Here is a 12,324-nt window from a genome sequence, read left to right as displayed (position 1 = left end):
TTTCTTTTTGTTTCACACAGGCTCTATTCCTAGAAACTTACACCCAATCTCCTCTTCTACTATCCAAAGATTCCCTTTTGATTTTAAGACAAATAAGTTTGAGCAGTTGCAGTAAAACTTCACAGGTGTGTAACTAGAAAAGCAACATTTTCAAAAGATACCATATGATGAGAACTCCTAATGATCACTAAAAGCAAACAAATAAAAATGCCTGTCTCATTTCCCTCATTTCTTACTTAAGAGAAGGGAAGTAAATGAAAGGAGGAAGAAATAGATTTGCAATTAAAGGATGGGGCAGAAAGACAGAGCTGAACCAATGCAATTTAGCCTTCAGGTGCAAGATCCTCAGAGTCCAAAGGAATGTGGAGTGGACTTAATTAGGCATCATTGTCTTCATCCTGAAAGTAAGCAGCTAAACCTCATTTCCAGTATTTTGAAATAGCTTCCTTTTTGTTTCTTTCAATGGTGCCCTTTTAAAGGCATACAGTTGTTCCACGCCACTGAGTGGAGAAAGAAAGATTGTGAACCCTCTACTATCCTTCTAGGGCCACATTCTACGTTATTGGCAGATCTATAAGGATAATCAATAATAGCAATGATAAGTAATAGCTGCCCTTGTGTTAGTTAAAGGGAGCATTTTTAGTCATTCAAAAACTTTTGTGACATGTAAAGTGCAGTTGTGAGGAATGTGTGGGTGTATGAAAATGTATCTGTCAATTTCAGAGTCCTCTAGATTAAAAAAAAATTATGATTTATCAATGGTGCCATTATAGCTGTGTCAGACGATGGGTGTGCCCATTCTCACAATTATCCTTGAAATAAATCTATGTTAAAATGCTTTAAAAAATTATCACATGATACAAGAGTATAACTTCTAGAGTTCTTTTTCTTTTATTTTCTTTCTTATTTTTTCCTTCAAAAATCAATGAAGACTTGATTTCTGTCAATAATTGTATTAAGGGTGAATATACTACCTGAATTTTGTGCATGTTACATTGTAGTTGTAACCTTTTCTAATTCAGGATGAATACGAGATGGTTGTGATTGTGCAGTGTATCAATAAAGTTCGAAGAAATTTGTAACTTTTGGGGGGCTGTTTATTAGGACATCTTACTGAGTATCCAGGAATGGAGAAAAGCAGGCTATGCGTTTCCCATATGCTTCTCTCATATGTGTGTTTTAGGCTTTGGGGAGTGATGTAGTCAGAAAACTGAGTAGCCTCCTCTCTCTCTCTCTCTCTCTCTCTCTCACACACACACACACACACACACAGAGTAGAAAGCATTCTAGGTATTTTCCATATTATACCTATATATCTAGTATCTATGCCATTTACAATTAATATAAAATGTAGCTGCAGCCTCAAAGTCTAAATTATTTATTAACCTAAGCTAAAATGAAATCAGAAGAGAAGTTTCAGAAAAATAATGACCAGATTCTGCTCAGTTTGGACACTCCTTAACAGTTCCTGTGGTTTGAATCCACTGAATTAAGAAACATTTTGACAAGAGTAAGTATGAGAAAATATGGTGACTATGCTATACATTTATTCTTAAAAGTGTATTTCATTGGATTGCCTCTCCATCTTAGGTTTATTATGGTATACATATGGGAAATAGCCTAAGAAAGAGACCTGGAGAAGTTCCCTTCCTCTGATTGCCTTTTCTGAAACAGACTTCTCTTTTAAAAAAACTCCAACACCTCTACCTTCATCACACGCCTATCTGCTTTCCTGAGGGAATGGATATTAACCTGTTTCTTACAACTTAGGTAGCTCATCTTTATACATCAGCTAACCCTTCCTAGTTTGGCCATTAACTAAATATGTGATCTTGGACTGGACCCTTGACCTTGCTTCTCTTTGATTCCTCATCTGCATCATTTTTGAATTTATACGTGATGGTATGTTCTAGTTCAAAATTCTCAGGACAGTTTTTGTTTCTCTTTCAACAACTGGATTTATCAAGACTACCCCCAAATAAGTCCTATGGCCAAAGGTTAATTAATAGTTTTGGAATTCAGCAGAAAGTGAGTTGAAATTCTTCAGTTGACTTTACAGCATGGCTAGCTCCTCTGGCCAAGACCCTGAGCTAGATTTATGAGGCTTATTTCTTATCGGGTTCCTAGGTAGACAAGGGCTCATTTCCAAACTTTTAAAACTCGGTTTCCCCCACAGGGGATGGAACACAGAGAACTCGATAGACTAGGTCATGTTCTTCGTAAATTAAAATACCAAGGAAATGGTGGTACCAATGATTGAGAGTTTCCAATTTCCTCAGACTCATTGTAAAATTGTAACTTATAAGGGAAACAAATTCCAGTTCCCCTTATCATCGTAATACCTTTAGTGCTCCCCTTTCCTGCCTCCTTTTTATTCTTTTTAATCATCCTCTTCTCATCTACACCTGACAGTCTCCTGCTTCTGTTCATAACACAGGATTTACCCATCTATTGGCTCTCTTGCTGGCATAGACATTCATTGGTCTTTCATTCCATCTGGCCACTCAGCTCCATCAGTCTTCTGTGTACCAATTTATTCTTACATCAGCAAACCACTCACCTCTTCATTCACATATTATTTCCCCATTTATCTAACCTTTATTCTATCTATATACTCATGCACTTCCATCATATTACTGTTCCATCTATTTATTTAAACCATCTATCTTTCCCTTACCTGTCAATCCATCCACCAAGCATCCTCCAAATAGCCTTTGGCAGACATACCTATTTACCAAGCCACTTCAAGGTAATGAAAATCTTTGCTATTATCTCTTCATTCTGCAAGGGAGGCTCTATCTAGTTATTCTTAAGCACGACAGCTAAATGATTGGATACATTTTTGTTATCTTCACCAAAAATACACCCTATTAAAAATATATATAGAGAGAAGGGCTTTAGGAAATATATTAAGGGTGTACTTTGTTCCTATCAGGTTGTGTTACAGTAAGAAAAGAGTGGAGAATTGGGAGCAGAGTGGAAACACCCAGATGAGCATATGTTGATGTTTAATTTTCTAACACTGGGAACGCGGTCTTGCAATGAACAAAACAAATGGCTGAAGAAATAAACAGGAGAGACCTCAAATGGCAACTATGCCTTCTTTTCTCTTTGATTTTCTGTTGGATAAATTATTTTGATGAAAATTTGGAAGGGGGTGTTAATTGGTACCAAATCTTAGGATCAGTTTTGGAAGCCAAAACCTTCAAACTACAAATGATACTACTTTCATGGAATATGTTCATTTGATCAGTAGGAAATCCTTTTTTTTTTTTCTTAATTTTTTTCCATTTATTCATTTGTTCATGCATTGCATTTAGTGAGGAACTCCCCTTAAGGAGCTCAAATCTAAGATGTGAAAACAGCTATATAAAAAGAAAATTACAGTATAATTTTGCAAGTATTATGATACAGATATGAGAAAATGAGTGTAGTGGAAGCAAATATTGGGAAATGATTAGGAAGCTACTTTTATCCCCTAGGGATGAAAAGCTGGAAGATAGACAGCTAATATAGGCAGTGGATATGGTGAACAGACTATTGCTATGAAAATAAATGGGGGTACCAGGACCAGGGCACATTCAGTGTTCAAGTATTTACTGACAGTGTCAATGATATCTGTTCATGAATGAGTACCATGAAAGGAGTTCAACTGTGAATGTCCAAAGGACCACACTACAGAATTGGTGATAAAATTGACACAAAATGTCCCGGAGAGGGAGACATAGTACTTAGAATGTCAACTCTGGTTAGAATATAAAAGTTCATTTCCACATGGGATCATCAAACATACTGTCTTCTATTGGATCTCAAAGCTCCGGGAGACTTTTTGATGAGGGGAAGAGAAAATAATTACTGGGAGTATGGACATATCAGAGACTTGAAGAGTGAAAGGTGGAGATTAAGTGTGAAGTTGCTGAATAGTTTCCTCTAAACTGAGTTTCTCTAGACGAGACTTGCCTAGAACTCAAGGATTTAGGATGGAATACCTGGCTCATTTGCATTTAAATGTTTAGCAGCATCTCTTACTTCAAAAGTAAGAATATTTACAGTTTTTCCCTCTTCATTATTTTCTATATCCTGTAAGACATATTTTCTTTTGTTTAGTTTATGTACTCAAACCACGTATTTTCTCTTCGGAGACATAGTGTGATGTAATTTGGGGAAACTTATCTTTACACTCTGATGTCACAAGTTACAAGTTATGTTGCCTTGGACCAATTTCTTACGCACTCTGGACCTCAGTCTTATCTTCATTAAAATAGTGAAGATTGACCGTGAACTTATTGGATGTGAATAGGTAAGGATGTTTAACAAAGTACGTGGTATATATTAGTTGCAAAATAAACATTACCTTTTTCTTCTGATTCTTTCTTTAGGCTTCCTTCAATGACCTTCACTTTCCTGAGCTTCTACGAAATCTAATTTTAACTGTGTTTGCTTCTTTCAAAAAATGAAAAAAAGGATATTTATATGTTATTTATTTGTTGAAGTTTAAAAAGGAGAAATAAATCTCTGAGTCTAGATTATTCAAGGATGCAAATCTGGAAAGTGGGAATATTTTTGGTAGTATCCCACAGGAATTTTGAAAACAACAGAGTAAAGTTTAAATTCCAATCTAATAAATGTGTATTGGATAGCTAATATCTGACAAGTACTGAGGATACATACAGGAGAGACAGTGTCTATCTTCAAGAAGGTCTCAGTCCTGTGGAGGATTTAAAACTATAGCACAACATAGCAGGTACTGTTAAGTGCTAGAGGTGCCCAGTAGAGGGCTCATGACCAGACACTAGGGCTCAAGGAACACTTTCAGAAGTGAGTCATAAGGAAGCAAAAGAAATTAGCTAAGAAAAGGGAGAGAAGGGGAAGAAGTGAGTGACGCAGAGGCTCACCCTTGATGAACACATGCAGGCATGAGAAGCATAGCAAGGTCAAGAAACTGCAAGTGTAGATTATCTCAAGAGAGGTGAGGGCAAAGGCTGAATGGCAGAGGACAAGGTGGAATGGGTATGCAGGGGTGAGATCCTTAAAAATTTTACAAGAAAGAATGAGATGTTGGGATTTGTCCTAAAAGAGAAAGGGGAGACATAGAGGGATTTCATCAGAAGAGTGGCTACATCAAATTGCAATTTGGAAAGATCACTGTGCCAGAGGGTGGATTAATGGGCATTGGTCAAACTGGCAAGGGAGACATGTTTTAGGGGCAATTTAAATAATTCAGGCAACAAATCATGAGGAGTATTCAGAAGAAGCAGGCAAGCCGGGAGGATTTTTAGGGGGTAAATGAGAATGACTAGATGCATAGGGTGATGGGGAATGTGGAATATGGGGACTATTCCAGGTTTCTAACTTAGCTAACCGGGTGGAAGATAGCACCATTCTATGATTATAAAACTTAGAAAGAGGAGGATGTCCCAACCAGTTTTTGATATATGCATTTTCAAGCATCCTTAGAACTTCCAGGTGGAGAGGTTTAAGCACCATCAGCATGTTCCTGAATCATCTAATCATATCCATCATCATCAACAAGGGATGCCTGATTTCCTTCCTGTGCCTTCCACTTTAATTCCATAGGAAGTCTAGCTCCTTGGATCATCTGCAATTCATTTCTCATCCTCCATTTCCTCTGTATCTTGATTTTGTCTTACAAAGGTACTGTTTTTATTTCTTGTTGGGATAGAAGGGTAGAAGAGCAGTTCTCTGATTAGGCAGCCAGGAAGTAACAGATGATTTAAGCGAGGCAGGGGTGAATGGCACAGCTGTCCCACCACCCAGATGGGATTTGGCACTTCTCAAGTTGACTGCAAAGGGCCAAACCACTCGTCCCTGGAGGATGAGAGAATAGCTGGGCACTGGGAATGTTTGAACGTGTTTTATTACAATTCATCTGTTATGTTAGAGTGAGGCAAGTCCTCTTTGTGTGACCATATTATCTAATCCTCACTTGCTTGCAAACAAATGTCAGAAAGGTGCTTAAGCTTTCAAACCTCATCAGATAGCTACCACAAAGAGGAATACATTCCCTTTGAATGACTCGAGGATATCAATATAATTCTACCTCTGTTCAAATTTTTCCCCCAATGATCCCAGAGAGGCCCTTCTAAGACTAGGGAAGGCTGCATCTCGACAAAAGGCCATGGGTGTTTGACTGCATCTCACAGCAACATGATTCAGCAGGTGGATCTACCAGTCTATGTCAACATGGAGCCATGTGAGTTTGCACCCATTAGTATGTGCTGCTCTGATGTGAGGCAGCAGACCTGCAAGTGCTAAAGAACTTGGTTCAAATTCCAATTCTCCTATAGACAGGTTGTGTGCCTGTGAGTTTATAGCACAATCTCTTGCAGCCTCGGTTTCCTCATCTGCAAAGTAGCACTAGTAATACTTATGCCGTGACACTGCCATGAGATGTATGAGGGAGGGTGCAGTGGGGAAGTAGCTGGCAAGTTCCTGGCCTGTAGGGGCTTGGCACAGACGGGTAGCTGATAAGTGAATTTATTTCATTCACTCTCTGGCTCTGTCTTACGACCCCTATCACATATGACGATCTAGAGGGCAAAGTGTAAGGGATGGTTTTGCATAAATACCACATTCTCGGATTTTTTGTTCAGTTCACATGAAATAAAACATGTAGAGTACCTAGAAAAGTGTCCAGCTTCTATGTGTTAAATAATATCTACTTTCTTCTCCCCTTTCTCCTATGCCTCCGTGCAGTTGCTGGGGCATAAACAAACCAACTACAGATGCACAGAGGATGTCTATTAATTCCCTGATGCCTGGGCCTTGCAGGGTGTGGGGTGCTCTCTGGGTTGGTTGTCCCTGAGGAAGGAAGCAGGCTGGCAGTACCCATGGAGTCTGCTCCTGCACCCTTGCTCTTGTTCCCTGCTTGGTGGATTTGCAAGGACGGTTGCTCTGGTTACAAGACCAGATTACTTCAGTTTCTGTCTCTTTATGGGTAAAGGTCTCAGGGGAATCAGCTTATTAGAGAAAGAGCTGCATGGTTGAGTCAGCTAGGACAGTAAAGGGACTCATCGGAGGGGCTGAGATACAAAGGCACCGGTTCTTCTCTTGATGAAGCCGGGGTCCCAGTCTCAGTGCTGCAGCAGGCAGCATGGATACCCCCGTTTGTGACTTCTCCTTGTCTGTTATTTTCCATCTCCTGTGACGGTGGCTCCAGTACCTGAGTCAGTCTGCTTGTTTGAATGTGTCCCCTTTGATGTCAATTCCTTGTTGAGTTACTCACAGAATTCTCTATTGTCCTGGCCTTGCTCTTTCCTGTACTGATCTGTTCCATGGGCAGTTTCAGCACCGCTCAACCTGCCCCCTCCCTCCTCTTAATTCTTACCTTAAGGAACTTGCAACTGCTGAGGAAGAGAGTAAGACAGGAAGTGGAAGGTGCGAGGGGCGGTGAAGAGTACTGTCTTGTGAATATGTTTTTTGTTTTCACACAGTGCAGTCCACAGGTTAATGATATTTTAGCAGACCCATTCCTGATACAGTAGCATCACAACAGTAGCAATGTGTGCATAGGGGTAGGCAGGGGGAGGCAGAGCAAGGGCCAAAAGCCTCTAACACTGATATGTTTATTGAAATCACACAAGGAGCTGGGAGCTTTCACATGTACTAATTCATATAATGTTCAAAACAACCTCAAGAATGATGTATTATCCTTACTGTAGCTCAGAGGCACAATGCTAGAGATCAGCAGGGTTAGGAATCCCATGCAGCTCCATTCGATTCCACATTGCATACTCTTTCCAGTTCAACACCAAATTGCTCCCTGTTCTCGGGGTTGACTTCATGTTCCAAAAACACACTGGGTTCTGTTACTGAACACAAGAACAGGTCAGTTGTCTTTTGTAAGTCTGCCTTCTTTGTAAGCTTCCATGATCCAAGTTCTATCTCTTGGAAAAAATGGCACCAGGTCCCTAGACAACCTCCTGGCTCGAAGGATCAGGTCTAGAAATGACTGTACTCTTCAGCCCTGACCCTTCCCGCTTTCCCATTGGGGAACAAACACCTGGTAGTGTTGGCTTAAGTGTGTCTGACCCTTAGCCATGCACAAGTCTGAGGGTCATGGAAAAGCAACATAGAGGAGAAAATTGTCAGTTATGCAAAGAACTGAGCAAAGAATTTAATTCCAGGCTCCAAGTACACAATACTGTATCATATAGGAAGAAATAGCTTGTCTTGGTTTTCTAGTTTGGATAAAACAAAAGAGATCCACAAAAAATCACTACCTAGTAAAGTAGATTATAGACAATGGAGTATAGACTCTGTTGAGTCAAATGTGACTCCATTCAGGCAAATGGTAAGCACTGACTTTAAATAAATATAAATGTGTATGTCTATGTCAAAATGTCTCTTTTTCCTCATCTCATCTATCATCTATCCTCCATCATCCTCCATGAACCTAACTCAATGACAGCAGGTCATCTGTGTGTTTGCTATTTCCCAAACACCTACTAGAGTGTGCCCGGCACATGGTAAATTCAGTATCTGTTCAATGAGTGCATCTATGGATTTTGAGCTGAGAAAAAACACGATCAAAATGATCCTGTGAGCAGAGACCCGGTAGAAATACACTGGACAGAGTGAAAGAAAGAACATCGGCACCAGTAGGGCAGGAAGTCGGGAAGGCAGAGAGCTCTGTGTGGTCCATATTTGTGATCATGAGTGTCTGATGTAGGAGGTGGTCATGGGTTGGAAAGGAACTTACAGATGTAAAAGATATTGAGAAAAAAGTAGTTTTTTGTCTACACTACTTCTCGTCTAAAAGGAAATAGGCCTGAATGTGGATTCAGGGCTATTGTGATATTTTTTTTTCTTTCTTTCTTTTTTTTTTTTTTTTGTGCTTGTTTTGTCTGTCTTCAATGGTAATACTAAGCTTATATTTTTATAAGTGTTCATGTTTTAAGAAGCTTGGGTCCCACCATTCATACTTTTCTGAAGAAACATCCACAACACCGAGGCCAATGACTTGCCCTAGGTCTCCCAACTAGTTAGCACCTGGATGAGAACTAGAGTCCGGGTTCCCTGGTGACAAGTCCTTTACTGGTCATCCTTCCTTCCCTGATCTGCTTCTGTTGTCACTCTAGAATCACAGTGTCCTTTTACCCTCCCTCCTGCTCAGGGGAAGTGAAACTTCTATTTCCTCAATGGATTTTTCTTCTTGGTCACAGGCAAGCCCCGTGACCCCCAAAGGGCAACACTTGCTCCACCTGCATTTCCATTCAGCTTTCACAGCACCTTTGTATCTTAACTAAAGGATAGTGAAAACTCAACAGGGATAGGACATTCAACTGGCCTCACTTCTCATGGACTATCATGAATAAAGACTGAAAGGGGCAATGCAGGGAGGAAGTAGATTGGATTTCAGCCTTTGAACCAGTGGATTCCCAATACCCACGCCCCCCTTTTATTTTATTTATTTATTTATTTTTAAGATTTTATTTATTTATTTGTCAGAGAGAGAGAGAGAGCACAAGCAGGGGGAGCGGCAGGCAGAGGGAAAAGCAGGCTCAGGGAGCCTGATGCAGGACTTGATCCCAGGACTCTGGGATCACAACCTGAGCGGAAGGCAGACGCCCAAATGACTTAGCCACCCAGACGTCCTGGTCACGCCCCCTTTTAAAAGCATCTACAGTGTGCTGGCACCGTACTAAGTCCAATCAAAGATCTAGTGGCATTGGGGCGCCTGGGTAGCTCTTGTTAAGCGTCTGCCTTTGGCTCAGGTCATGATCCCAGGGTCCTAGGATCGAGACCTGCTTTGGGCTCCCTGCTCAGTGGGAGGCCTGCTTCTCCCTCTTCCACTCCCCCTGCTTGTGTTCCCTCTCTCACTGTCTCTCTCTGTGTCAAATAAATAAATAAAATCTTTGCTATGGTGAGCTCTGTGAATTGTGTAAGACTGTTGAATCACAGACCTGTACCTCTGAAACAAATAATACATTATATGTTGAAAGAAAAAAAAAAAGAAGATAGCAGGAAGGGAAAAATGAAGGGGGGAAATCAGAGGGGCAGCAGATGAACCAGGAGAGACGATGGACTCTGAGAAACAAACTGAGGGTTCTAGAGGGGAGGGGATTGGGGGGATGGGTCAGCCTGGTGATGGGTATTAAGGAGGGCACGTTCTGCGTGGAGCACTGGGTGTTATGCACAAACAATGAATCATGGAACACTCCATCAAAAACTAATGATGTCATGTATGGGGACTAACATAACATAATATAAATAAATAAATAAATAAATAAATAAATAAATAAATAAATAAAATCTTTAAAAAAATCTAGTGGCATTAAATGTGGTCCCTGCCTCCTGGGAGCATAGGAGAGAATTAGGAGGACCACACGAACATATGCACGAGTTCATATGATTAAAATGTTCAGGGGTGAGGTGCAGTCCTCAGAGGTCCCATCCCACTGGGAGAAACTTTGAAGGCTGATTGAATCACAGAGATTGTTTTAAATGAATAAATGCCTTGCTTTCCTGTACACAGACTCTCCCACCCAGGCAAGCCCAGGGAAGGCCACCTTAGGGAGTGAAAGCTAAGAAGGAGGCCTAATCCTCTCTCCCCCACCTAGTCCAACCAGTCGCTCACAGGGCTCCATTGTTCTCTCCGCAAACATTAAATAGCACCCACAGAGCAGAGGGATGTCCAAATACTGGGGTGGGTGAGCACCCAGCTGCCACTGCCCTGAACACCACATCAGTAAACAGCACCACGGCAATCAATCTGGCTTTTTTGATGAAGATTAAACCATAGAGGAAAACCATTAGAAGAGGTAATAAAGGCCCTTCTTGTACAGATAATAGAGAGCCTCCTGCATGGAACAAGCCCAGCTGTTGCTGCTGAAAATTTACTTCTGTTTTCAAGTTCAAATAGAGACTAAAACATTATCTTCGCGGGAATTGATTTTACGTCTTCCAAACACATATGCCACCTTAATTGTGATTTGTGTGATAGTTCAGCTGCTGAAAGCTTTCGTTTATCTCTACCTGGTTAAACAACTTTAAATAATAACAAGTCAATATATCTGTCTATTGACAAGGGTTCTTCTCACATCCCCAGAGCATACTGTTGACAAAGAAAAAGGTCTTTAACCCTTCACAGCCCCAGCATCTGTCCCTCATTCATTTCCCCATGCTTGGTTTTAATGGGGAGATATAATCATTTAACAAATGAAATGAATAGAAATACGCAGGGCCTTCTCTGATGTACTTTCTCCTGCAGAGACTTTTTTTGTTGTTGTTTTGTTTTTAATTTGTTTTATTTTAGCCTCAATACATTCACTAAAAGAAAAAAGTCTGATTTTTGTTAAATTGATTTCCTCGTTCATTTTAGTTATAGAGACTGCTTTTGAATTGAGCTTGAGTAGAGAATATTAAAGATGGCAACTTGTTTTGGAAGACCCACATAAACAAAAAAATCCATAGACTCACCATAGCGTTTCTTATAAGACAGAATTTTTTTTTTTTTTTTTTAAATAGGATTGCTTTCTGTTAGGGTGGGGTGAGTAGATGAGGGCAAAGGGGATTATTTTATTCACATGAACTCAAGCCTAGATTTCTTTGGTGATTAGAACATTTTGGTGATAATGGTGGTAATGGGATAAAGTTTGGGGGTTTTCTTTGTTCTTTTGATGAGCTAATTCACTTGTCAGCCAGTAGGAAAGCAAGAAGGGAATAGGCCAGGAACCCAAAAGTGCATCTAGCCAGGGCCCTGTCCTGACTCCGAGGCAGAATGTAGCTAGCCAGCAATAGGCTGTCCCTCTTTGCAAGGGTCAGCAGGCTCTCCTCTGTGTAGTGGTGTCAAGGGCAGGTAATGCAGACAGGGTTGGGGTTTGTATTTCCCCAGGCTGTCCTGACATTTCACTAGGTGACAAGGAGAGGGCACTGCCTGAATCCCCAGCTCTCTACGTAGCTAGAAACCTCAGCTTCTTCCCCTCCGGTTGGTCTTGCTTCTGTATCACAGGCGAATAAGGAGTGTATGTGGAAAGGAGGTGATGAGATTTCACCTGCATCCAGCCTGCTGGGTGAAACCTGCCTGTGTCAGCATAGCACAAGAGGAACAGGGAGGACCAGCCTGCAGTTTCTGCTGGGGGAGAAAGAAATGTAAGTCAAACAAAACATACCATCCTTACGTAGACTGCCACGGGTATGGCAGCCTGAGGGAGGCTATAAGTATCAGTGGATGAGTTTAGTGTTAATTCATATGTTGAGGATTCTTTCTAAATTTTCACAAACTCTATTTTAGAGGTTTTGATTTCTTTGTTTTTCTGTTGATAGAATTCTAATCCAGACCTCCATTTAAAATACATCTTC

This window comes from Zalophus californianus, chromosome 11 (assembly GCF_009762305.2).
Source record: "Zalophus californianus isolate mZalCal1 chromosome 11, mZalCal1.pri.v2, whole genome shotgun sequence".
Taxonomy (NCBI): Eukaryota; Metazoa; Chordata; class Mammalia; order Carnivora; family Otariidae; genus Zalophus; species Zalophus californianus.
Note: the sequence above shows the minus strand (reverse complement) of the source record.